The sequence below is a fragment of the Etheostoma cragini genome, chromosome 1 (genome assembly GCF_013103735.1).
Source record: "Etheostoma cragini isolate CJK2018 chromosome 1, CSU_Ecrag_1.0, whole genome shotgun sequence".
Classification (NCBI taxonomy): domain Eukaryota; kingdom Metazoa; phylum Chordata; class Actinopteri; order Perciformes; family Percidae; genus Etheostoma; species Etheostoma cragini.
The window spans coordinates 8,382,877-8,408,275 of NC_048407.1; the positions used below are offsets into that span (position 1 = coordinate 8,382,877).

At 37.7% G+C, this 25,399-nt stretch overlaps 1 long non-coding RNA gene across 1 annotated transcript; it reads right to left on the minus strand.

The window, feature by feature from the left end:
- Nucleotides 1-11,213: 11,213 nt before the first annotated feature.
- On the minus strand, nt 11,214-20,305 carry LOC117945480. The gene is made up of 3 exons (XR_004656820.1): nt 20,295-20,305; nt 16,760-16,770; nt 11,214-11,413 (listed from the first exon to the last, which is right to left on the minus strand). It is a non-coding gene; the product is annotated as an uncharacterized LOC117945480 (long non-coding RNA).
- Nucleotides 20,306-25,399: the final 5,094 nt, after the last annotated feature.

The window sequence follows — 25,399 nt, forward strand, 5'->3', positions numbered from 1 at the left end:
ACTTATTAGACTTCTAACAGTACATCTCACACTCTAAATTCAATTTGTTCAATGTAAATGTTAAGCTGTAAGGGTTTAGGCATGGAATCTATCTTGCCATCTGTCATCTCCCAAAACAGAATGGCTATACAAATACTCCACAGCCAATATTGGCCCTTAAGGATTGCCTTTAACCGCCTAACCTTTAAATTTGAAGTTTGAAAATTACTTTTTCTGCTATCATAAACTAATAATCTGGTTACAAGGGGAAAGTATATGTGCTAAATTGTGTTAAATGCCAGTTAAATGTCAGAAATTATCTCTGCATTACTGGCTACTTATATGTTAGATTCTCAAGGTTTTCAAACCTTTTGACAATCACTCACCTTCTGCCCGCACACAGCGGGAACAAGCCAGAAGTCTTGGTGTAGTCATAGATTTAGATTTAAATTTAAACAGCCACATTAAGACAATTACAAAGTCAGCCCACTACTTAAAGGACTTATGTATTTCTCTGCAGAATTTGGAAAAACTTCCAACTACCTTGTTCTATTTTTGCTTGCTTTTTTAAAATCTTTTGTTTTCTTTACAATTTAATTGTATTGTGTCTCTTTAATGTTTTAGGTAAAGCACTTGAATTGACTTGCTGCTGAAATGTTGTATAAACATAAACTTGCCTTGCCAATGAACAGTAATAGAGCATCCTTGAAATAGCATTGCTCCCAACGGGTGCTATTTGAAAATGAAGTTGAAGGTTATGCATTTCGGTAGCATATTTGTTTTACCTGCACATGTACGAGCTAATTCCAGGGTCCATTTGTTATCAGAAGGTGCCTTGATTGGTTTGTTACACGGATCTGATCCTCCCGGGAGTGTGGCTTTGCTAAATTGGCTTGGCCAACAGGCCAGCGATCCTCTGAGTACTGCAGTGTTGGGTTTGATTAGAGAGGTCACCCTGTAACTCAGAGGAGGATAACTATAAAGCACTGGTCCTGTAGCCTGCCTCATTAACCATATGAATTCCCGTTGCCACTCTAAAATTGCAGTTAGTACACCTCTGAGGGTCTGGAAACAGTTCAAACAACAATTTGTTTTCTTGTTAGGCTTCAGAAGCTGACTGGAGCTTTTTCCCTATGGTTACACTTTGAGGTGTTTATGTCTTTGCGAACACCAAAACAGAGAATACATGTTATTGGTTTTGTAAGTTAATTGGCAAGAAACGTTACGTCAATGCTGCTTCTACTTTTCATTCTTCATGTATTGAGATTTGCATTCATTATGTGTACTTGTAAAAACCAATGTGTAGTGATTGGCTAATCTACATTTACTAAAATCGTGAAGCCCTTCCCTCGCACACACTGTAAAAAAAAAAACTCCAATCAGTTTTATTGTTGGATAATCATAAACGCAGATGTGCAGCAAGGGGATTATATCTGCTAAATAAATTGAGATTTGTGGGTGTGTAGTGGAGGATTTTTTCCCACACACTGAAAAACAATGTAATCCCTTTTTTACCTGACTGAAGCAATACACGGAATGAACCACACAGTACGAGATACATTTTGCATAATAGTAATGGACATTTGTGGGAATGTTGAATATCTTTTGGATCCATGTTTGCTTTTGGTCGTTAGTTTTTGTCAGTGCTTATTTTAGTAATCCAACTAGTTTGGAGACCTTAACAACAAAACCGGTAACTTGATAGCACCTTTAACGATATGTTGCTGTTCCAATAATCTATTTCCCAATCTTCCACACATGGTTTAAGATGTGTGCAACCAAGACTACATTGTAATATTTCCATAGCATTAATAGACACATTGTACATCATACACACCAACTACCTTTCTTAGAAAAGGTTTGTGTTGCTACACCATCCAACTTCATCAAACTCACCTTTGCATCTGACAGCTTATTATTCACATAACCACAAGATGTCCGCTGTCAGTTAACATAAACCTAGGTTGTTACAAGTGTATGAAGAAATTATGGTATCGGTTTCTGGTGAAGACAGTCTCTTTTAGTATTTATTTTACAGGCCCATCATTTAACTCTATCATGATTTAATATAATAATTGTACACTGCACCCCCTTAGATAAGCAACATCAAGGGATCCTCACTATCTTTGTGTGACAGCGGATGTGTACACAACAATGTAATGCAAAAGCCATTTTGCATGTAGCTTAACTTAAGATTTAACCTTCACACAATACACCTCGTGTTATGTTTCCGAGAACCCAATCCTGTTTGATGGGTTTTCAACATGAGCCAATTAGACATGAATAGCTGTTTCAATTACTACCTTGTCTCCAGTGAGTGCCATGGCTTTTACATTAAGAGACCCTAATGGGGCAACATTTTGCCTAAACGGAAAATACAGCCACAGGTCATTAAGATAGACATTTTAATATGACTGAATGTTTGTGATGCTGAATACATATCACCTCTTTCTTACAAACTGCAGGTTGGAGTACAAGTATGGATTTGTTTACATATGGGATGCAAGGAGCTGGATCATTTGCTGAGATAGGAGTCTTCACAGTCAATTCATTATGAGTTTTATGAAATTGCAAAAGAAAAAGAAAGGTTGGTTGGAGCTGTGCCACTAAAGCTGGCCAGAGTCACGCCTGGTGTCTGATTGTTCCCAGGAGATTCGGTTTGTTGACTCATTTGACTTTGTTTTGTTTTGCTACTGCTCGGAATAGCTGAACAAATTGTTTGAACGTCATTGCGAAGTGATGTAGCAGTGCTGGAGTTGCTTCATTCATCCTCCATCACAGTCTTCCAGCATTGCCTGATGGATTGACCAGACCGCACAAACGTCCAATAACAAGTATTAAAAATTACTGTAAGAGAACAGCTGAACAGCCTGAAGCTGCAGGGTCAAAACAAAGAAACAAATAATCCTTAAGATCAGTCACTGTTGTTGGCAACAGGCCTCTAGAGCTTGAGTCTTCAGTAACGATTTCTGTGACCCTGCACTCTCTCACACTCAATTTACCTTTGATTATGCATTCAATTATAAACTGGAACTCAGGATTTCTTAGGACTAGATAAAAGTTAAAATCTAACGGCACATTAAGTTGCAAAACCAATTTTTTGACATTAATAATGTCATTAATAACTTAATATAAAATTTCCCACGCAATCAGTCAAGTGTTACAATGTTCCATTATTATATCCATTATTGTCATAAGAATGTGGCATTAAGTTATTATAATCTCAAACATCCATGTACATTGTTCCTAATTAGGGGACACGTTGCCTCAAATTTAGTAACATAAACACATTTTCCAAACCTGTATGACATGTTTACTTAGCTCTCTTTCTCTCCCATGTGACTTTAATTGAAATTGGCTTTTGCACGTTGCTCTATGTTCTTCATTTGTAACTCTTCTGCCGTCCTGGATGTTGCTTTCTTTGATAGATCACCCCTAGAAGGCTAGATCAATGGCCTCTGTGGGACTTCTGCTATACAAACACACAGTCAAAGTGTGTAGCACAGAGAAAAAAATAAGCTTATCTGGGTGGCATGCAGTTTTGTTGATGTCCTTGAAGGTCCAGGCAGTTGGCCTGAAGAGCCATGAGACTGAGGAGTGTGATCTGACCTTGAGAAGATCCACATTGACAGAGCATCACTACCAGCCGCTTCTCTGACGTCCCCCCTCATTACCAAGCTGTCACTCTCTAAATGTGCACACATGCATGCCAGTAAACACACACACACACAAACAGACACCCACACAAACACACAAGAACATGCCTATACACACACTTAGTGAGCAGTTCTTTATGGAGATTGAATATGTAGGGCAGCCTCCTTCACTGTGTACAGCAGTGACATTGAAACATTGTAACTGAGGGCATTCATTTTCTCACAGGGTTTATTTTAGGCCCAGGAGTTTCATGGAGCAGACCAGCTCACAGCCGACACCTGAGAATGGCAGAATGTGGGAGTTTAGCTTGTGTGCAGTGGTGGACTCAGGCTGTCTTAGGGGCAGGGGCCAAACAAATAGAAAGGGCACAAGCACGTGGTGAGGCACCATTTTATCATTTCTACATTTCTCCACTGCAAGGGCACCCTAGATGGCACTTTATCAGGTTTCTCGACCGGCACGGCACTCTAGAGCATTGCTTCCCAACCTTTTTGGTCCGAGGTTTCCCCACAGCCCTGTCAGATGAACTCACGTACCCCTCCATCAATTCCCAATGTATGTTCCAAATGTAAAACACTATTCATTAAATAAAACAAGTTTTCCTAAAATTGAACTGTCAAAATTAAGGTTGGTTTGGTAAGCAGTACTACTACTAGCATACTAGGCTACTACTACTTAGAGTGAAGCTGAATATTTCAACCATGTATCCAGTATCCAGTACATTACTTATAACTAATCATTTAAACTGTTTAGAAATTACTTTTAGCCCTCTGTTTTCCTTCTGTGCTTGCTTGCTAATATTCTCTTACGTAATTGTAACATGTGGTTGACTTAATGTTAATATATGGATGTATTCTTTTTTATCAAATCATAATTTGTAAATGTTCAAATTACAGCAGTAGAGCTCTACAATCTGCCACGTCCCCCCTGGCAACAGCAAAGGTACCCCCTGGGGTACACGTACCCCTGGTTGGGAATCACTGCCCTAGAGGGCACTTTATCACATTTTAGACATTGGAAAAGGCATACTAGAGGACCCTTTATCAGGTTTTATCTACAAAAGATGTATCCAATAGGGCATTTTGCTGCATTTATTTTCAAAATAAGGGGCACCAAGGGGGTGCTGAGTCTACCAGTGCCTGTGTGTATGTATTTAACACCGTTTTAACTATTAGCTTCCAATTGCAGCAACTGCAGCCCTTGTTCTTATTTATTACTCAGAATGCAAAATTAGCTAAATGCACACAGAGATTCCCCAATGCCCATATACAACTAGAGTGTTAAACAAAAGTGTTATTTCATGGTGCAGATTCCTGTTTACAGATGACAAAAACATTTCAGTATCAGAAGTACATTTTGCTTTAGCATCAAGTCTGCACAACAAAAATGTTATGTTCATGTAAATGCAAACGGCTGGGAAAAGAGTTACATCTACATGGTAATTCAATGCATACATGGGAGGTTGAGGTTGGTGAGCACATTGTGCCAAATTGTGGCTAGGTCAAAATGATAGATTATATTGAATCTAATATAACAATAATGATTGGACATGGTAATTGTTTAATGACAGTTATTTCAGGACGCTGGAGAACTATAGAGTGGGTGTTATTGTCTTAAGAGCTTTTCAGGTTTCTCTGTGGGAGCCTGCTTTAGCTCTGTGTGGGTGGTGGGTAGTAGGAATTATTTGAAAGCAGTGCATCTGACACGCTGCAGGCACAAAACACTCTGTACAGTGGAGAGGCAAACACTGAAAAAAAACAGTCAATTCTCATGATGGGAAAAACATGACAAAATAAGACCCATGGTAAAAAATAACCAGAATTATTCACTATCCAACCTTTATTTTAAAAAACGTTGCAAGGATACTGATGACCATTATTACTATTTCCTATTCTCCTTACATTACTTTGAAACTGGACAATAATAATACAAATCATATAGTCATTTTGGTAGTTGTTGCAGCAGTAATAGTTATAAAAATGGGTGTTTTTGCCAGTTCAGACAGCAGTGCTCTAATAGCACTGTGATCGGCTGTCCTCAGAGAACCTGCTGCTCTGCCTCATCAATAAAGTTCCCATACAGACCGACTCACAAAACAGCAGCAACAAATTAGATTCTCACAAAGCACAGCATAGATCATTAATGACTTGGCACAGTCAGTGCAGCATGACACATCACTCTGATGGCCACATTAGAACCATTTCACACTAAATAAGGGGAATGATTAGTTAAAGAAGATCTTTTTTGTTCAGGTGTCAAATACAAATTGCTAGTTTTAACTACACTTGTGGTAGAGCCAGACCTAAAGCAGAGGTACAAATAGCACTAAAGACTAAGTAAAGTACAGTCATTTAACCTGAGACAGACAGGTTACTGGGCTGTTCTCCAGCTTTGGATATGCCACCTGTAGAAGCAGCCAGAAACAGAGTATTCATTGGCACAGATATACATTATTAAAAGAATTTGTGAAAGACATGATGAAAAATGTTCATTTAACACTTTAGGTTGGAAGTTACTTAGAGTAACAATTTTTTTAATATTGTACTTGAATCCGCTCACAGGCATGTACAGAAAAATTGTTTGTACCATGTAGTCATCATCCAAAATACAGTTTGAGATCGAGATGACAGATTGAGATGAATGATGAATAAAACCATAAACTGCAATCAAAGGAATGACTAAAACATAAGGAGTCTGTGAACTGTCTGTGAATTTAACCATCCTTTAATTTTTTCCATTCAAAGTGAAAGACATCACATGAAAACATAGATTATGAAAAATTCAAATAAATCTCACTGTCAAAGGAGAATAAATTGAAATCTCAAACTGCCCAGGCAACTTAACCATCATTATGAAAAGAGAGTCACAAGCTGCCATTTCCATTAGAGAATTGACAGTAGACCTTGTTCATGGCAGACATTTTGACATGGCATAACAGGTAACGCAACGATGGAATTAATGTTAATAACATTACTGATCCACTTGATTGTGTTATTCTGCAGACTAGGAATGGAATGAAACTGAGCCGTTATTATTTTCATCTGCGCTTTTCCTTACATTACAAGTCAAAATGTCTGCTATGAAAAAGGTCAAACCAACATTGTTTGCTTTAAAATGCACTTGCAAATGTGTTTTTTGTCAGTTAGACATAGTGACATATAGAATATAATTGTATTATTATTATTATTATTATTGTTATTATTATTATTATTATTATTATTATTATCATTATTATTATTATTTTTAGATATAATTAACAGGAGGCAGCTTTACTAAAAAGGCATAGTGAGGTTAGACAGTCCAGGAAAAGGTAAGCAGACAGAAAAGAAGAAAAAAATTGACTTAGCACAATTCAGTACAATTTGTGAAATTATATCTACAGTAGTTGAACATTTTATAGAGTACACTAAGTGATCCCCTAATACTGTATCTGAAGTCTCTTTTATATAGACCTTAGTGGTCCCCTAATGCTGTATCTGAACTCTCTTTTATATAGACCTTAGTGGTCCCCTACTACTGTATCTGAAGTCCCTTCTATATAGACCTTAATGGTCCCCTAATACAGTATCTGAAGTCTCTTTTATATAGACCTTAGTGGTCCCCTACTACTGTATCTGAAGTCCCTTCTATATAGACCTTAATGGTCCCCTAATACTGTATCTGAAGTCTCATTCATATAGACCTTAGTGGTCCCCTAATACTGTATCTAAAGTCCCTTCTATATAGACCTTAGTGGTCCCCTACAACTGTATCTGAAGTCTCTTTTATATAGACCTTAGTGGTCCCCGAATACTGTATCTGAAGTCTCTTTTATATAGACCGTAGTGATCCCCTAGTACTGTATTTGTAAGGTAAGGTGGAGGCTGGGGGTGTGGCCTTGACCAACTGCCACTTTGCTCGTTTGAAAGCCACAATGTCTCTCTCTCATGGGCGAGCCAAATTCTCTGGGCGGGCAAAGCAGAGAAAGGGGAGATAACCTTGCTCCTTACAACCTCATTAGGGGCAAGATTTGAAGAGCTTTGAACAACCTACAAAAACAAGACTCAGAGTATTTAATAGATTGTGGCATGTCAAAAAAAAACAAAAAAAACTGTTTGGACAAAACTAAGCACAAGAGCTTTCACAGTCAGATACAAAAGGGCACTGAATGGCTTTCTTGAGTGGCTTTTATCATAAATTTTGCATGGCAGAAGCATTTAATCCCCATTTTGAAGAAGCGCAGGAGAAAAAAGAAATCTATAAAAAGTGAACTAAAACTATTTAGATGCAGTTCTTAGGCTGAACTACCCTGCCTTCAGAGTTCTCCTAAATCATGCGATAAAGGTCATCAAAATGGATTAGATGTGGAGATAATTGGTTGTGTCATGGTTCACTGTCAACACCTTATAGATTGTATGGATTGGATCACATCAATGACCACGGCAGCATAATCTTCAAAAGGAGTGCTTGCCCAGCGAATCAAGAAACAAAATTGCATTAGGAGGAAAGTAGTGCAGCATGATGGTGCAATGAGCAGCAGTGATTGTCCTTTAACAGGGAGGTCTAAACCCAAATAATCCCTGTGACTGCAAACATTCACCCGCCTGTCCTTGAAAAAAAACACTGAATCCCAGCGGCAATGTAATGTAGCAGAATTTCTCCTTTGGGGATTACTAGAATATCACAAAACTAAAAGCAACCCATGCACAACCATGGAGCTCTCTGTTATAAAGGGAAACCATCACGGAGAGGAAGCTGAGACAGTGCTGCAGAAACCTGTCAGAGGTTTTGGAAGAGTGTTTGATGCAATATGTGCAAACAGACAAATTCAACTTTAATGTGAATAGAAAGGTCACATTCTCCAATCAAAGTACAGTTGTAATTTATACACTTTGGGACAATGGCTTAAGCCACTGGTTTATGAAACATAGCAGTGCACTTTTTATAGTATGAGAAAACCATTACTGACAGAGTGTAGTGTAGTGTGAGACTCAAAAGAATAAAGTGTACAACCTTATCTAGCAACTGGGCATAACTTTCTCAGGAAGCAATTTAGAAAAGTATATTTAGAGTATATATATAGAGTTATTCTTAAGTGACAGCATTAGAAAAGAGGAAATTGCTAGTGCAGGAAACATGTTCCCTAGTGGCAGGTCTGTCTGCTAAACATTACGCTCCCAAACAACTCAACTACATTCTCAATTATGTTTCGAGAGAAAAATGTATTGACCCAGATTACGTTTGTTTCTGACGTATCAAAAATACGTTCATGATCAAACATCCTCAGCCCCAAATCATCAAATACTGATGCTTGGTCCGGATCCAATGGTGTCACTTTTTAATGCTCCGGGTACCTCCTTGGCATCATTTTTCAACATGCATGGTTAAACCACTTAGTTATGGTTGGGAAAATATTGAGGTAGGGTTTAAAAGATAGACAGGACACAGAGGACACAAACACACACAAACCCCATACTCCTGGGTGAAAGTTGGCTGTTGTTTGACCTTTCCACCACTCCAACCGGCCTGTTTTGGTCTTTAATACTACTCCCTACTAATGTCGCTCTTCCCACAATGTCATCTTGCAGCGCCAGGGTCAAGCAGTTGCTCTGCCCGGAGCGTCCCATACAGATGTTAAAAGGTGCCTATTTGCATTGTTATCTGATGGTGAGAGCCACTAAACAAGCATCAGTATGTGAACAGATGGGAGTGAGAACGGCTTAAAACAAAAGAACAGTTTCACAATATGCCCTTGTTGCTGTAAAAGATTCGCCTAGAAATGGAATTGAGAATGGAGTTTTGTTGCATTGGAAGGTAATTGTTAGGAATCTAAAAGTGAATGAACACAGAGAGGGGGGTCAGTCTTAAACTCTGGGACAACAATTCTGAATTTGGGAAAAGTAATGTATGACAACATGCCTGCACCGCAGGACTCCTTGATGTGAAAAAGTGAAAGCAATATTGTCAGCAATGCTTTAAATATCCCATTGGTATTTTTACAAGGTGTAAAATCACTTGAAATCCCTGCTATGAGCAAATGGGAGTAAACAAACAAAAAATAAATGAATTAAGTTCTCTGATGCAATTAATGAAATATGCAATGTACTACGTGCATATGAACAAAAATTATGTAGGTGATACAACATTCTTGATTAAATAGGTCTACCCTTTAATGCCGTAAGGAAAAGATTTAGAAAATCAATTTATACTCCCACAAGCCTTATTTTAAGTGACCTGTGACTGAGGTTCATTATTTAGTTCCCATGATGCAGTAGATCCCTTAATAATGAACCTCAGTACAGATATAAGCCTAGCTTCAGCTACAGCAATGCCTGGTAGCAAGGATACACCCTGTAGCTGCTGGAGTTGATTTGCAGCCACTATTAACTACCTGTGTCCTCAAAGATTTTGGATGATAAATTATATGGGGCCACAAAAGTAACATTTGAAGTACTAGAAAGAGAAGGCAGTGGCTTTTGATAAGAAACTATAAAAATGAGTTAATGTGCCATGAGTGAAAAGCTATGGTAGATTTAATAAACAGCCATACATCACCCACGGCTCCTTGAATTAAATTCCACAGCCGTGTGTGGTGAATGGTCTGAATTGATAGATGGCATGTTTCAAATGAGCAGGGTCACGTGTCTGTTCTTGGAGTCACTCAAATAAGCAAAAACAAAACAAAAGAAGAAGATCATTTTCTCTACTACACAGTTTACTAGTTACAGTATTAAGTTGGTTTTACAACTTAATACATGCTTACCCAATTCAGCAATGGAAGTGAATGGAATTCCATTTTTTGCTGCTTGAAACATTGACATGTTTCCTTAAAAAAAAAAGTATCCCAATTAAAGCTATTGAGGAGGAGGTATGAGGATTATCCTGAGGGACATTCTAGAGAGATATGTTGCAGTGAAGATTTCAGTTTTGGTCTTTTATTTTTAAGCTTCACAAAAACAACATTATTCACCAACCATCCGCGCAGACAAAATAAGCAGAGTCAGTGTGGCATTGTGGATGGTACTGGAACAACTTAATTCACTGCTGACCACTTTGGAGGATGAAATGTTAGGGCGTTTTTACACCGATAGCCTTTAGTTTGGTTGAATCAAACTTGAGTTTGTTTGCCCCTCTGGTGCCGTTTGTTTGGGCGGGAGAGAACGCAGCAATCGCACTCGGGTGCGCACCAAAGCGAACCAAACAAGCGTACCGAGACCTCCTTGAAGAGGTGGTCTCGTTCCGCTTTTAATCAAACTCTGGAGCGGTTTGTTTGTGGTGAGAATGGGATCCATACTCGAACCGCACCAACTTTGTATATATACTAACTACTAAGCAGTTGCACATTTTTGTATTCCCATCTTGTGTATATTCAAATATTTGTTCTTGTATTTTATCCTATTATTATTTCATGTATATTGTATGTACTGTATGCATATTGTATCCTAGTATTTCATTTATTTTTATATTATGTGCTGTGTGACTGATTTTGGTGCTGTAACACTAATATTTCCCATTTTTTTGGGATCAATAAATATCTATCTATCTAGCTAGCTGTACTCCACCAGTCTGAGCTCCTGTCTGCCTCCTGTAGTCAGGTGTGTTCAGTAGTCTGCGATGCAGCAGAGCAGCAAACTGTAGCAGCGTGCAGTGATTGTATCTCAGAAACAGACTGCGGTCAAGCTCGCCGTCCGTCACTCGTTTCTCCGTAGTCAAACCAGCTGCCGCTAAAGTTGGAGACAGACACCGGCAGAGCAGAGCAAAGTCTCTGTGACCAGAGCAGACGTAGTAACGTCTCAAACTATGTCTGATCATCTTAATGAAATGAGAAATGTCCCAGCCCGAGACATATCTGACCAATAATAGGGCTGGACATTTTTGTCTGATTTGTAAAGACGCAATTTGGCACGCTTGGATTTTTCCAGGTGTGAAACCAAACCGAACTAAACCGACCAAAGGCAAATCACTCCATGTTTACTAACTCACCAAGTGATTCGGACTAAAGCAAACAAACTATAGGTGTGAAAACACCCATAATGTGTACATCATCTGTACTGTATGCCAGATGATAAACAAGGAAGCTACTTAGAGTGTGGATGTTGTTTCAAATAATATATTTACATGAAACTAATATCCCACTATTTTTCAGAACATGTCAAAACTCCGAATTTGATAAAGGCAATGTAAACAGCATACCAGCATACCATTTGGATTTTCAGAAAAAAGCCTTTTTCAGAAATTTAGGATTTTCCGATCATGACATGTAGGATTTGCGTTAATATTATGTATAGTATGTATAATATTAATATGTATACAGTGCATTCATATGCGTCTCAATCAGGGTTGTTACCACAGTTTGCAAAGGTTAACGCACAGTTTCCAGCTTCTAGTCTGTTTACGATCAGGTCTGTGGGGTTAGGTAAGGGCAAAAACCAAAGTATTATGTTGTCAATGATATATCTTTGACCCTGCAGCCACCCCATCGGGCACGATTACCCTAAACACCATAATGGATGGCTAAAAATGGCCTGCCTTTGGTTAGTTAGTTATGTGAAAAAGAACTACTGAACCTGATGAGTAATTTTAGAAAATAATAATATTCTGAGTTATGCGTCAGATGCTGCTTTTCTCAGAATCTCTCCTTGTCAGACTGCCAGTGTAAATTGGCCTGTAAAATGCAAGATGTTTTTCTTTTTTCATTTTAATAATGTCAATCATTCCCATCCTTTCTGTTCTTTCATCTATTTTTAAAACGTAGAAACAATAACAGATGGGCAGAAGACAACTTTTCTTGGTCTTTTATGAGATTGATTACCTAAGACAAAGCATTGTGCTTCATTAAGACTGAATTAAAGCTGGAACTCCAGCAGTTGCACAACATTATCTCTTGTAGATTTTTTTATTGTAAGAATTTGCTGTAAAGCACAGTTTCCATAATTCTATATGTTGCACCATTGCATCCAACAATGTTCATCACATACCAGTATTCATACGCATGTGAGCTTTGCCAGTGTAAATACCACCACAAAAAAGATGTTAAATTGGCTGAATTGAAGAAAATGTGTTTTGCTTTATCTATAAATAAAGCTGTTGGTTAGGATATTGGGTATGCAGGTGTGCTGCCAATAGCAACAACCTTAACAACAAAACATCCAAGAAGAAAATAATGGACTGTACTTTTTGTCTGTGGCTCTTTTTATGATTGGTGTAGGCCCATCGGCTTGTCTTTCAAAATGCCAATCCCCGCCATGCACATAGGTCCATGAAAAAAGGGTTTGCCCTGTTTTTTTGTAGAAGAACTTGACTGGCCTACACAGAGCCCTGACTTCAACCTCTATCCAACAGCTTAAGCAAAAACTGGAACACCAACTTTGAGCCAGGTCTTATCGTCCATTGGGCAACCTCACTAATGCTGTTGCGGCTGAATGGGAGTAAATACCTGCAGGCAGGTTCCAAAATCTTCCTAAAGCAGTCTCAGAAAAGTGGAGGCAAGCATACCAGCTTGTTAATGTCAACGGTTTTAGAAAGAAATGTTAAAAAATCACATTTCATTTTAGAGAGTCCCCGTACTGTATTGTTGGCTATTTTTGGTTTATTGTATGACTGTACTGCTGACTCGCTAGGTTTTGTATCTTGACCAGGTACAACTTTAAATGAAGAAGGGCAGTAGGATTTTGTGTAGAGATTTAAGCCTTCCTACCATAGAAATCCGGTCGCTCCTTCTCCCTTCCCTTAAACCTGGTTCTTAAGAGATTTTACTTCTTCCTTTGGCCCTGCTGCAGCTGTAGTCTTACAACACCAGATTACTCAAATCCAGTCTGAGTCTTTAACTATGTTAAGCCACAATGTCACCTAAAGCAGATTTTCTGATATCCACATGTTTAACTTTTATTAAATTGGAAAAAAAAGATCACACTGAGGCATTAATACATGTATGAACTCCACTGTTACCACATAGTGAGAGAATAGGTTAAAGCCTAAGTGAGGTGCGTATTTAAACAAAGTAGACTTGCTAAATTGGACGTGATCCTGCGAAATTACTTATTCTCCACATCCCACCCAATGACATCCTCCTCCAGTCATAAACACACCCAAATGACTTTCAAATCCAATTGGCGCAACGGCATAATATTACCATCTACTTGTGACTTTAATGTCCCTTTACCACTTAAGATATCAGACAGTGAAATGGGAATTATAAAATTATTCATCACGCATGCTCCTTGCACACACACACGTCTCATATTTTCATCTAGATGGGAGTATCTTTATTAATTTAACCTCCCCTGAAATCCAATTACAGACTGTATGGATTTTTGCTTTTTATATCCTAAAGGAAACACTCGACTGATCACCTCAGTTCAGAATCCTGCTGATTGCTTTTTATTTTGTTGAATAACTTTATGGTTGTCTAATTGTTGTAAAGCCACACATTAGGTCTACTGTAAATCATGATGGGTTTCTGTGTGTCACATATGCAGACCACAATACTGTAGCAAGCTTCACTGACAATTAAGACTTGATGAAGGAGCTAAATGTCAAAACAGATGCATTGCTGTCAGTTGTGAGCACATAACCTCATATCATGCACTACACCGTGCCTGAGGCCAATCAACTTGGATTTATAGTAGTTGTACTCACAACAACTAAGAGTAAAGTAATTTCGAGCCAGGCTTTTACTTGCATTAAGGTTTTTAAGAGGTGCCAAAAAAATCTAGTATATGTAGATACTATTCATGTAGAATATGGTTTAAAAGCCTTTATTGGCGATTTTTGACTGTAGAAATTGCTGCTATATTGTATTAGTGTCCACTGCTAACTATAATAGATACATGCTAATGGCAGCAAACAATGTCATCTGGGCTGTTAATGTTGTTAATTCTCCACAATTTCAGGTCGCATTGCTGCTCACTCATGTCTGATTGGGTAGTATTTGGTTAAGAATCTTTTATCTGTGAGTTTTGATGGTAGAAAGTGCAGCTTACAATCTTACGTTAGGATACTGCTAACTGTTAAATAGCTGCTAGCTTACGCAACAAAGCTGTATTCCATGCTGGTCATGACTCCCCAAACTCCAGTCACTTTACGCTGGGACCAGCTGATGTCACAGCTGATGTCCAGTTGTGTAGTATTTGGTTTAGAAGCCTTTATTGGTGATTTTCCACAGTTCAAATTCCTGTTATATTCTCAGTTACAGTAGCTCCAGCTTCAACTAGCTAGTAAAACAAATATTTGGATTCCAGGAAACACGCTGCCCAATCAGAACTGACTGGGCTTTTTCAGGAGCAGGGATTTATGAGTCAAGCGCGCCTACAGAGCGTCTCATACAGAGGGTGAATACAGGTGCAGCACCCATGGGCAGTATGAGAAAAAGAACATTAAAGCACATTCATGTTCCAGTACAAACACAAAATGCAAGTTTAATCCTGAATACGCTATATAATACAGTAGTTGCCCTTTAAGAGACTTGTTATTCATTAAAGGCATAGTAAGTGATGCTTATCACTTTAGTTGAACACTTTTTGTCCAATTCAGGGGATATCTCTTCACGGTCACCTGTAAATGCAAAACTAACAGAAAGGAGCACTAACGTTAGTTTTTTGTTTTTTAACAGGTCAGTTTAACCTCTTCCGTTCGCTAATGTATGTGATTGCTGGTCCGAACTAGGTGGTTTTATGGCAATAGCGACAATTTGATAATCCACAACCTGACATGAGATAACATCAACTCTGCCGTATTTTGTATAGTCAGCAGATACCATAGTTATAGTTTTATATCTATGGCAGAGACACTAACAGAAGTGATCGCTGTGACAATGAATCTGTGTGTGGGTAAAGATTCTGAAGGGGAGGTTGTATTTCTTTGGCAGTTGAGTTCAAATACAGTATCAGCAATATTACTATTTATTATTATAGTGTTTTGCAGCATGGCTTACTTACGGGATGATGAGGAGGGAGGGGAGAGCTAGCCTCGTTTAGTTTGAAAATACTTTGAAATAAAGAAGAATTGTAATTAGTATGTCTTGGGTTATTTACCATCTCACAAACAAAGGTTCATGACATTCATTTTTAGGTAAATGAGATTACATAATGACATAGAAAAAAAGGATCTTTTCACACACTTCCATTACATTACCATCAGTGGATAATACATATGTAATATATAAAGTATAAATCCTGTCAGATCCTTTTATTGGAGGCAGTCTTAACAATTTCTACATGCTCAAAACAGAATGTCACTTCCAACACTTTCAGTGAACTCACACAGGGAGAGGAAAATGGTGTGGATTTCTTGCAAAGGTGTAAAAATATTTCAGAATTTGTGACAATGATGTAGTTATTCCCTTGTATTTAAGACTTATTAACAGAGGACACTGAAGGACTTTTGAAAAGGAAAGTTTTTTTTTATGAACTTTCAAACTTTTGTAGCAACTACACCAATGTCTTCATCAGCAACCTTTCTCAAGAGAATTTTTGTCGTAACACACCGACAACAACTTTAAATTCTCTACAGGCCAACATAAAACTTCACTTTGGTGTCCTGATGTGGGTCATACAGAGCAAAGGAAGGCTGGTTTAGGAAAACCCTCAATTATAGTGTAGGGCACTCCAATGCAGGATGTTTACAATAACCTGGAAAGTCCCAACATGCATTCAAGCTTTTATTTACCAAATGCTGTAATAAATGTAAATGTATTTTACTTACATCACTTCACAACTTGTAAAGAGAAGATGGGAAAAGGTAAACGTACAGTATATGTCTGAAATTACAACAACAGTGTACATACAATTTCCAACATTTTATTAGGTTTTTCCCTTATGAACTGAAGGTTCCATAACAGTATCGTTGTCAGATAATTGAGAAGTTATTGAATATGGTAGAATTGGTAAAATGAATAGACAATGCATCATCTACCTGCACTGCAACAATTTGTTAAATAATTTGGGTTGGACATCATAAACCACTTGCAGAAAGAAGCATTGGTTTCTTTATGTACAGTACAGGCCTAAAGTTTCAAACCACCTTCTCATTCAATACAAATTCTTTATTTCCATGACTATTTACATTGTAGATCATCACTGAAGGCGTTGAAACTATGAATGAACACATGTGGAATTATGTACTTAACAAAAAAGTGTGAAATAACTGAAAACATGTCTGTTGTGGTTCTGCTGCCTTTTGTATCCCATTCCTCCCTTTCCCCAGTGTGTCTGTGTTGTGTCATCTGTCCGCCACACGAGGGCTTCCTGGAGGGAACGGTCTGCCAGCACGGCTGCAACTCATCTCCATTATCCGTCTACCTGCACAGCTGCTTCTCATCATCATCACCACCACAGTATTAATACCCGGGCTGACCACCTCCTCAGCGCCAGTTCGTTACATACTCCCAAGTGGTAACTAGGCCAGTCAGTTAGTATTCGTTGCTTTGCTATTGACTAACTTTGTTTTTTCGTTCCGTCACAGATACTGTGCTACCATTTACACCTTCACCATCTCCTGTCCCTTGGTTTTTGTGTATTTTTGTGGATTAAACCTTTTTGTTACCTTTTCCTGTCGTCCTGTGTTGTGTTCGGGTCTGTCTGAAACCCCAACAATGTCTTATATTCTAGTTTCTTCAAAGTAGCCACCCTTTGCTTTTTTAATAGCGCTGCAACCCCTTGGTGTTCTCTCAATGAGCTTCATGAGGTAGTCACTTGAAATGGTTTTCACTTCACAGGTGGGCCTCGTCAGCAGAGGTGAGTAGAGTAGCTAAAAATTGTACTCAACTGAAAGTAAAAGTAGTCATCCAAATAATTACTTGAGTAAGAGTAATAAAGTGCTTGATGAAAAAACTACTCAAGTTAGTAACTGTTGAGTAACGTCTGATTTATTTCTTAACACAAGCATCAATCAGACCGACAAAAATGCAGAACAATCATCTTTAGGCAAGTTATCCAATAAATAAAATAAATGAAAACATATTAATTAATTATAAAATAACTTAAGTGAGAGACTTGTCACATCCAAGGGGGTTCCTCCTCCTCTGTGTTGCCTTGGCGACGGTTGATTCTGACATCTTTGTTTTGCTACTACTGTAAAGCTAACCCGTCCCCCCATAGACATATACAGTCTATGGTCCCGCCGTTGAGATCAAGTATGGTCACGTGACTGCACAACAACGTTTGATTGGTGAAACACAGTCACGTGGTAGAGACTTCAGCGGAAGACTTTCTCTCTCTATCAAAATAAAACATTAAAATGAGACGTACGCTGGGGTAAAAACAATGATGCATAGAATAGCAAAGAGGTAAAAAGAAAAGTAACAAGCTCATTGTAGCCTGATCTCAAGTACAAGTAAAAGTATAGTGATTTAAAACATCATTTTTTGAAAAGATAATAAGTCAGTCCGTAAAATTGCAAAAACTTTGAATGTGTCACCAAGTGCAGTCGCTAAAACCATCAAGCGCTACAACAAAACTGGCTCACATGAGTACCGCCCCAGGAAAAAATGACCAAGAGTCACCTCTGCTTCTGAGGATAAGTTCATCCGAGTAACCAGCCTCAGAAATCACAAGTTAACAGCTGCTCAGATTAGAGACCAGATGAATACCAAACAGAGTTCTAGTTGCAGACACATCTCTAGAAAAACTGTTAAGATGAGACTGCAAAAATCAGGCCTTCATGGTCAAACAGCAGCTAGGAAACCACTGCATCTATACTACATCTATATCCCTTGATACATTAGGGCAGATATGTCAAACTCAAGGCCCATGGGCCAAATCTGGCCCCTCACCTATTTTGATCTGGCCCTTGTATAAATTTAGGTCCACAATGAATTTCAGTCCGCCTAGTTGTTCACCAAACCAAATAGATGAGAAACTGTTAATTAAACTGAAATTATACAACACTCTAAGTTAACTTTGAGACTTATTCATTTTAAAACTGTATTCTTTGTTTTGCTTGATGTATGATGACTAAGGATCTTCCTTGCTGCCTTTTTTAGGGTTTTATGTTGACCAAACTGTAAGGGAGAATACTATATGAGACATCCAATTACACAGTCAAATATATTTTACTGTATTGTTTAAATAAAAGCATGTTAATACAATGTACATGTTTGGCCCTTGATATGATCTTTAATAGCCAGTGTGGCCCTTACACTACTGCATTAGGGCTTCAAAAAGAATGTGGTGAAGGAGATTTTAGGTTGTTTTTCTGGAGAGGCCACTGTGTTAAATAGCTGTCCTTCTGTTGTATTGTGATTTTTATTTTATTATGTTGTATGTGAATTGTGATTGTGTATGGCTGCTACCTTGGCCAGGTCTCTCTTAAAAAATAGTTCTGATCTCAATGGGACTTTCTGGTGAAATAAAGGTAAAATAAAAGCAACCATGAGTGCATGAAATATGATTTGATTTGGATTGTAAAGCACCTTAGAGTGAATCTGATTTGCAATCTGAAAATCTTTTCATTGTGTTTTTCTTGCCAAGACATAATTAAATACAAAGCTGTATCAGTTTGCCAACAGACGTATTTGAACAGCTAGTCTGAATATATTATGGGTCATTTGGAGGAGAAAAACCCCAATCACCTCAGACAGATTTTTCCAGCCGATCCACTTATTGGAATCAGACCTTCAAGTCATAAGGTCATCAGGCTGTAGCTTTAAAGATCATGGCTCCGTGCAAAGCATTGAAAACAAACTGTGTGGCTGTGCTGTCTGAGCTTGACGCATAGATAGAAAGAGATCATAATAGTTAGCAGGGTCCAAGCCATACTGAGGGTGGCCTTTGTTGTGGAAATATCTATGTAGAAAACATAAAAACAAGGGATGTAATCCTGTATTTAATGGAGCTATTTGTCCTGGCTAAATGGCAGTAAATTAAATACCCATTGAAAGCCCTTTTATATAGTTCAAATAAGTGTTAAAAATTAAACTGATTCGTAAAGGCTATATTTTCAACTTAGTCTCAAATGTTCACAACTAAAGACTGAAATCATGTATATCCTGCCAAATACATTATTCTAGATATTGCATTGAAAAAACTAAATAATTCATCCATCAGAAGCACATGTTTAGAATTCATGAATTGTAAGTGTGCTGCTTGGCAAAGAGGTCAAACTATCAATTGGAATGTCTGTTTCCCTTTCTGTTCGTCCGATCCTCCCTTTTGTATTCACTCTAATCTTGTATTCCACCTCCAGATTCTGTTGTGTTTTAGGGAAACTGCTCCAAAAAAGGGAAACTGATTGTGCACAACATTATTCACATTGAAGGGTATAATCTCTTCAGGACGGATTGTATGGGTAAAGAAGGGGGAGTAGCTCTATATGCCAAGGCGTCTTTGGAATGTTGTTCTGTCCAACAATAACAACGTTTTTCAAATTATGTACCATAAAATTAAATCTCTATAATGGCGCTTTTGCTGACTGTGGTAGGATGCTGCTGCCCCACTTGCTATCGACTTCATCAGTGTTATGTGATGCATTACATCTGACGCCACTAGTACAGTCACCTATACGTCTAAATCCAAAACAAATGGACATGTCTACATCATTTGACGTCATTCTGACTAATGCTCCAAATAAGTACTCGGCTACTGGAGTTTCTGGAATTATATCAGTGATCACTGAATGGTCTCCTGTGTTAGAAATTGCAATTAGATTTTTTATTTGATTTTTAAACGTAATTACAAACAAACATTTTAATGAACAAGCTAGTTAGTTTGAGCTGGCCTGAAATTATTTTAAAAATACCTTTTTAGCCACAGTTGACAAACGTGCCTGTATGAGAAGATATAGATAGAGGGGCAGAGATGATCCTTGGTTTAATGAATCTATTTCAAAAGCTATTTGAGAACAGAAAGAAGCATGGCTCAAAGCAAAAAGAAATAATAATGATACATGTTGGTTAAATTACAGAGTATTAAGAAACAAATTCCCTCTTGTGATAATAATAACTATAGTACATCATACAAAGTGAACATTATTTGAGTTTGATAATTGAAAAGCTTAATGACCCCCACACATTTTGAGAAGCAAGTAAATCTTCTTCATGTGCCACCCCCTACTATCCCTGAGGTTATGATGGCAAGCCAAGGTGAAGTAAGGGGTAAACAAAATATAGTGGATCATCAAGCACTTTATTAATGCAAGACTAGCTACTCAGTCAACACTCCCAGACAACACCACAGATAGTGTAACCTATATCACAGATTTGTCTATATTATATTATTATAAGTTTGAGTAAATTCAACTTTACGTCTATATCTGTCTCTGAAATATGACAGGCACTGTTAGGCCTGGACTGTAAAAAGCCTGATGCCCTAGACCAGATGGAGTCATATTTCCTCAAAACTGCTACTGATCCTATCTCTTCCATTTTCAATCGTAGTCTACACAGTGGCTCTATCCCCAAGTCATGGAAATCTGCATTTGTCCTCCCACTATTAAAAAGTGGAGACACGTTGGCCTTAGACAATTATCGGCCAATCTTCAGACTATCTGTTTTGGCTAAACTGTTTGAGTCTCTTATAAATGAGCAACTAAAACATTTTTTAGCTGACAACTGTATTTCAAGTTCCACTCAGTCTGGTTTCCAACAAGGACACAATACAATTACACCTGTAACCTTTGTTACACATGATATTGTTAATGCTTTGGATGAGAAAAAGTTGTGTGCTGCCCTATTTATTGATTTGTCTAAAGAATTATTGACTATCATCTTCTTCTGCAAAGATTGCAAAGCATAGGTTTTTGTAGCCCTGTGCTTCATTGATTTACTAATTACCTGATTAGTAATAAATAATTGTACCTCTTCCTTGCTAGAAGTAAAAATGGACGTCCCCCAAGGATCTGTTTTGGGTCCTATTTTATTTTCTATTTCTATTTATAATGTATTTGTGGATCTGAATCAAAGGCTAATGTTATCCAGATGATACTATTTTGTACACTGATCTGCTACATCAGCAATTCATCATTTACAATCTGCCTTTAGTCATGTACACCAATCCCTGGTAGGATTAAAGTTTGTAATAAATGCACAAAAAAATAATGCTTTCTACACATTCACATTGTTTTATACATTTCACTATTTCAACCCAAAGTTGTTCTTTAATAGGGATAGTGACTATCTACAAAAAACTGTTTTTGGTTGGCTGACATATTGTCTTTTGGGGTCCATATTGAGAGCCTTTAAAAAAAAAACTTAGACCCAAGGTTTTTATTTTAGATTAAAGAAGTGCTTTCCTTATGCAGCAAGGACAAGGTTGGTACAGAGCACATTCTTGTCAGTGCTGGATTATGGTGACATAAATTATATTTACTCATCTTCATCTTTATTAAAAAAAAATTAGATGTACTATACCACTCAGCTTTATGTTTAATTACAGGTGCTGCAGCTAGACTCACCACTGCATTCTGTATTAAACTGTACAATGGTCATCCCTCTCCCTCCGAAGTAAAAAAATGTCATTTATTGATGTTGACTTCTAAAGCACTAATGGGTAAATAACCCCTCTACATTTAAAATGTATTTACTTACCATAACAGTGTTATGGTTAGGACAAGGTTGTCTAAAATACTTTTAACTATTCCATCAACATAAATAGAACTTGGTAAAATTGCTTTATCATCATATGCAACAAATGTCAGGAATGATCTTCAAAACACCTTGAATCTAGAATCGCTTTCACCTTTCAATACTTTTAAAACATGTTTAAAGTCAACTCTAACTGAACATGGTAATTGCTTTTAACTAGGGGCCCTTTAAGTTGTGTGTCTGTATTAGCTGAAGTTATTTGAAATATCGTATTTGTGTTCTAGTAAGTATAGAGATTTGTGGTGTAGTATGTAACCTTTGTCCTGTCTTTTATGTAATTCGCCAGTTTTGGCCAGGACTCCCTGGTAGAAGAGTTACTTTTATCCCAATGGGACTTTTCCTGGTTAAATAAAAGTTAAGTAAACAAATTAAATAAACCAGAACTGTAAACAGTTATGACGGGGTCCAAGACTCATTGCTGCAGTTGTCCTGACACAAATCGGCATCGGCTAACCGGGAGCTTGAGAAAAAGCGGAAACCAAAGCGTAACATGGGAAGTCAAACGTCAGGAAATACTGAGAGGTGTGAGCAGTAAGGTTGGCGGTACAATGCCGTTGCAAACATCCCAGAGCCTTAAAAGATTTTCAACAAACTCTGGTCAGTCTAATGTAATTTTCTATAAAAGCTTGTAAAACATCAACCCCTTATGTCCATAGTCAATCATTTATTTTCAGGAAAAACTGGGCTATTAGAATATTTGTGCTGCACTGAGGTCACTTGAATGTTAAAAAGGCTGTAGGACCATGAAGACAAATATATATCAATATCACACACAGCAATGCTACACAAGCAGTTGTTTTTTGTTAAATTAGTTTTAGAGCCTCCTAGGCTCATACCAAAGGTATGGCAAAGTTGGTGTTTTCATAGTTAGCTACACAAATTTGTTTGTGCGTAATATGCAAAATTTGTATTCTATAAATATTTTATAAATATTAATATTATAATATTTCTATTCTCTTATCAACATTTTATCAGGTCGGTCTTCCAGGTTTTATGCAGATCAATCGCATGGTCTAGGAGGAGTTCAAAAAAGTTAATTTTCAATAAATCGCAATTTTTCACGCATAAAAGTCTAGGAGGAAATGGGCGTGGCCTATCAGGAGATTCAGTCTGGATCCAGGGAACCTGTGGACATATGGTTTTTAAATGTCCCATGTACGGTTTGGGAGTTATAGCGCCAAAGCGTTTTTTCTGCTATAGCGCCACCTAGTGGTGGAAGTGGGTCAATTCTTGCACCTGAGGTCCTTGCGGAGTTCTGGAACAGTCCTGAACATGGCACACCGCCACCATCTACGGTTTAGGCTGTAGCGTGAGTTGTACGCATAGAAGAATTATAATAATCCTTAGAAAAACAATAGGGTTCCACAGCCCCTCAGGCTTGGACCCCTAACAAATACTAGTAGTCTGTTTTCATGCATGTATTCTGACAGGAAAAAAACAATTTCAAAATATTAGTTTGACATCTGTGTCTGCAAGTGAATCTACAAGGTATATCAGAGTAGCTGCATTTGAACGATTTATTACACTTATATTCTATAAAACATAAGCCATTGATAAGAAAGGAGCTCTGCTGCTGTGACTTTCTCTGCATTTTAAACAAGCTTAACCTGTTGTCACCATGCATTAAAAAAGAAATAAAAGACTGTTTTTACATTTTAATTCTTGGAGTTGTGTTTTTTTTGTTTTTGTTTTTTAAGACAATTTCCAAAAAGAAATAGCATAAGGCAGGTTGATCTCTGCAGGAGGGGGGGGTTTCTGCAGTACGTCATATTCAAACATTTCAAGGTTTTCATAATGCAAAGAAATGTTTGAGTGTTTGAGTCTTGTATAATTATTAACAGATAAAATATAGTATGAGCTGACCTTTCAACAGATGCTGTGTCCTGTACATGTAAACGTTTTTCTTGAACAGATTACTTTTTATTGAAGACATATAGTCAGATAGGTCAGTATTTGATATTTAGGAATAAATTTAGAACCTCAAAGTGCATTGAGGCATATTTGTGTCCTTGGCAGGGACGTGATTGACATATGTACTTTTTACATCAATCTTTTACACTCAGGTCAATGTCATACATTGCAGGTTAATATCAGATAGCTCCATACATCATGTATGAGGACATTTCGAATTTACATTCCCTGAAGCTTGATACATTTTTTTTTAGCTTTACTCAATATCTGTAGTGAACTAAGGAAAATAAACATAGTTCAAGAGAGATAAGAAAAAAAAGACATTAACATCATGGCACTATTGGCATACTTAGAAAAAGACCTTAATCCAAAAATAATTCAGAAATATTTACCAAATCAAATTATTACCACCTAGACTAGACTTTCCGCAATTCATTAAGCCAATCCTCAAAGGCTTCCACTATGTAGTAACTAAGATTGAAAAATTAAATATTTACATACAGTTTCGTATTACTCCTGACTCATTAACTGATCATTTACAAATTTTTTATCAATCTTTTCTAAATTAATTTGTATCCTTATTTGCTCCACTGAATATCATCTGTATTTGCATGAAACACCTTTAATTATTCTCAAAACAATTAGCCCACCATTTGGTATTTATTTAAATTTTAATCTCAGCTGGTAATTAGCCTAACCCTAATAGGCGACGAAAACCTCAAATATCAAATAACAGCCCAGTGGATTACTTCACTGATCACTTAATCTGATGTTATTCCCCTGAGGACATGACGCCATGACTTCCTCTGAGCTACATGTCTACATGACACCATTATCTGTCTCCGACTGTGATACATCGATAGGGAAAAATGTGTTTATGTATGCATCATGGGGACATAATAGTTTGAATGTGAGAGAAATGCAGCCAAGAATTTAGAATTAGATTGAAATGAGGAATGACAATCAGTACTGTGAAAACAGAGGAGGTCTGTTGTGAATGGCCTCAATTACATCTGCATTGCACAGCACATCATGCCACTGAGGAATATGAAGTGAAATGTTTGGACTGTGAGCGTGTACATGCACCTCTCAGTCCGGACTTACACCCAGGAAACACAGCAAGGGGGATTCTAGACAAACATCAGCCCCCTGCAGTTTGAGCATACAGTGCAGAATGAGTACAGGGAGGAACACAAACGGATGACTTATGCTGACATTTTGGGAAATGCAAACAGCTACTGTATGTGAGATCCTGTATCATTCTACACCGACCGGTTCCCTCATTTAGCGGGGCTA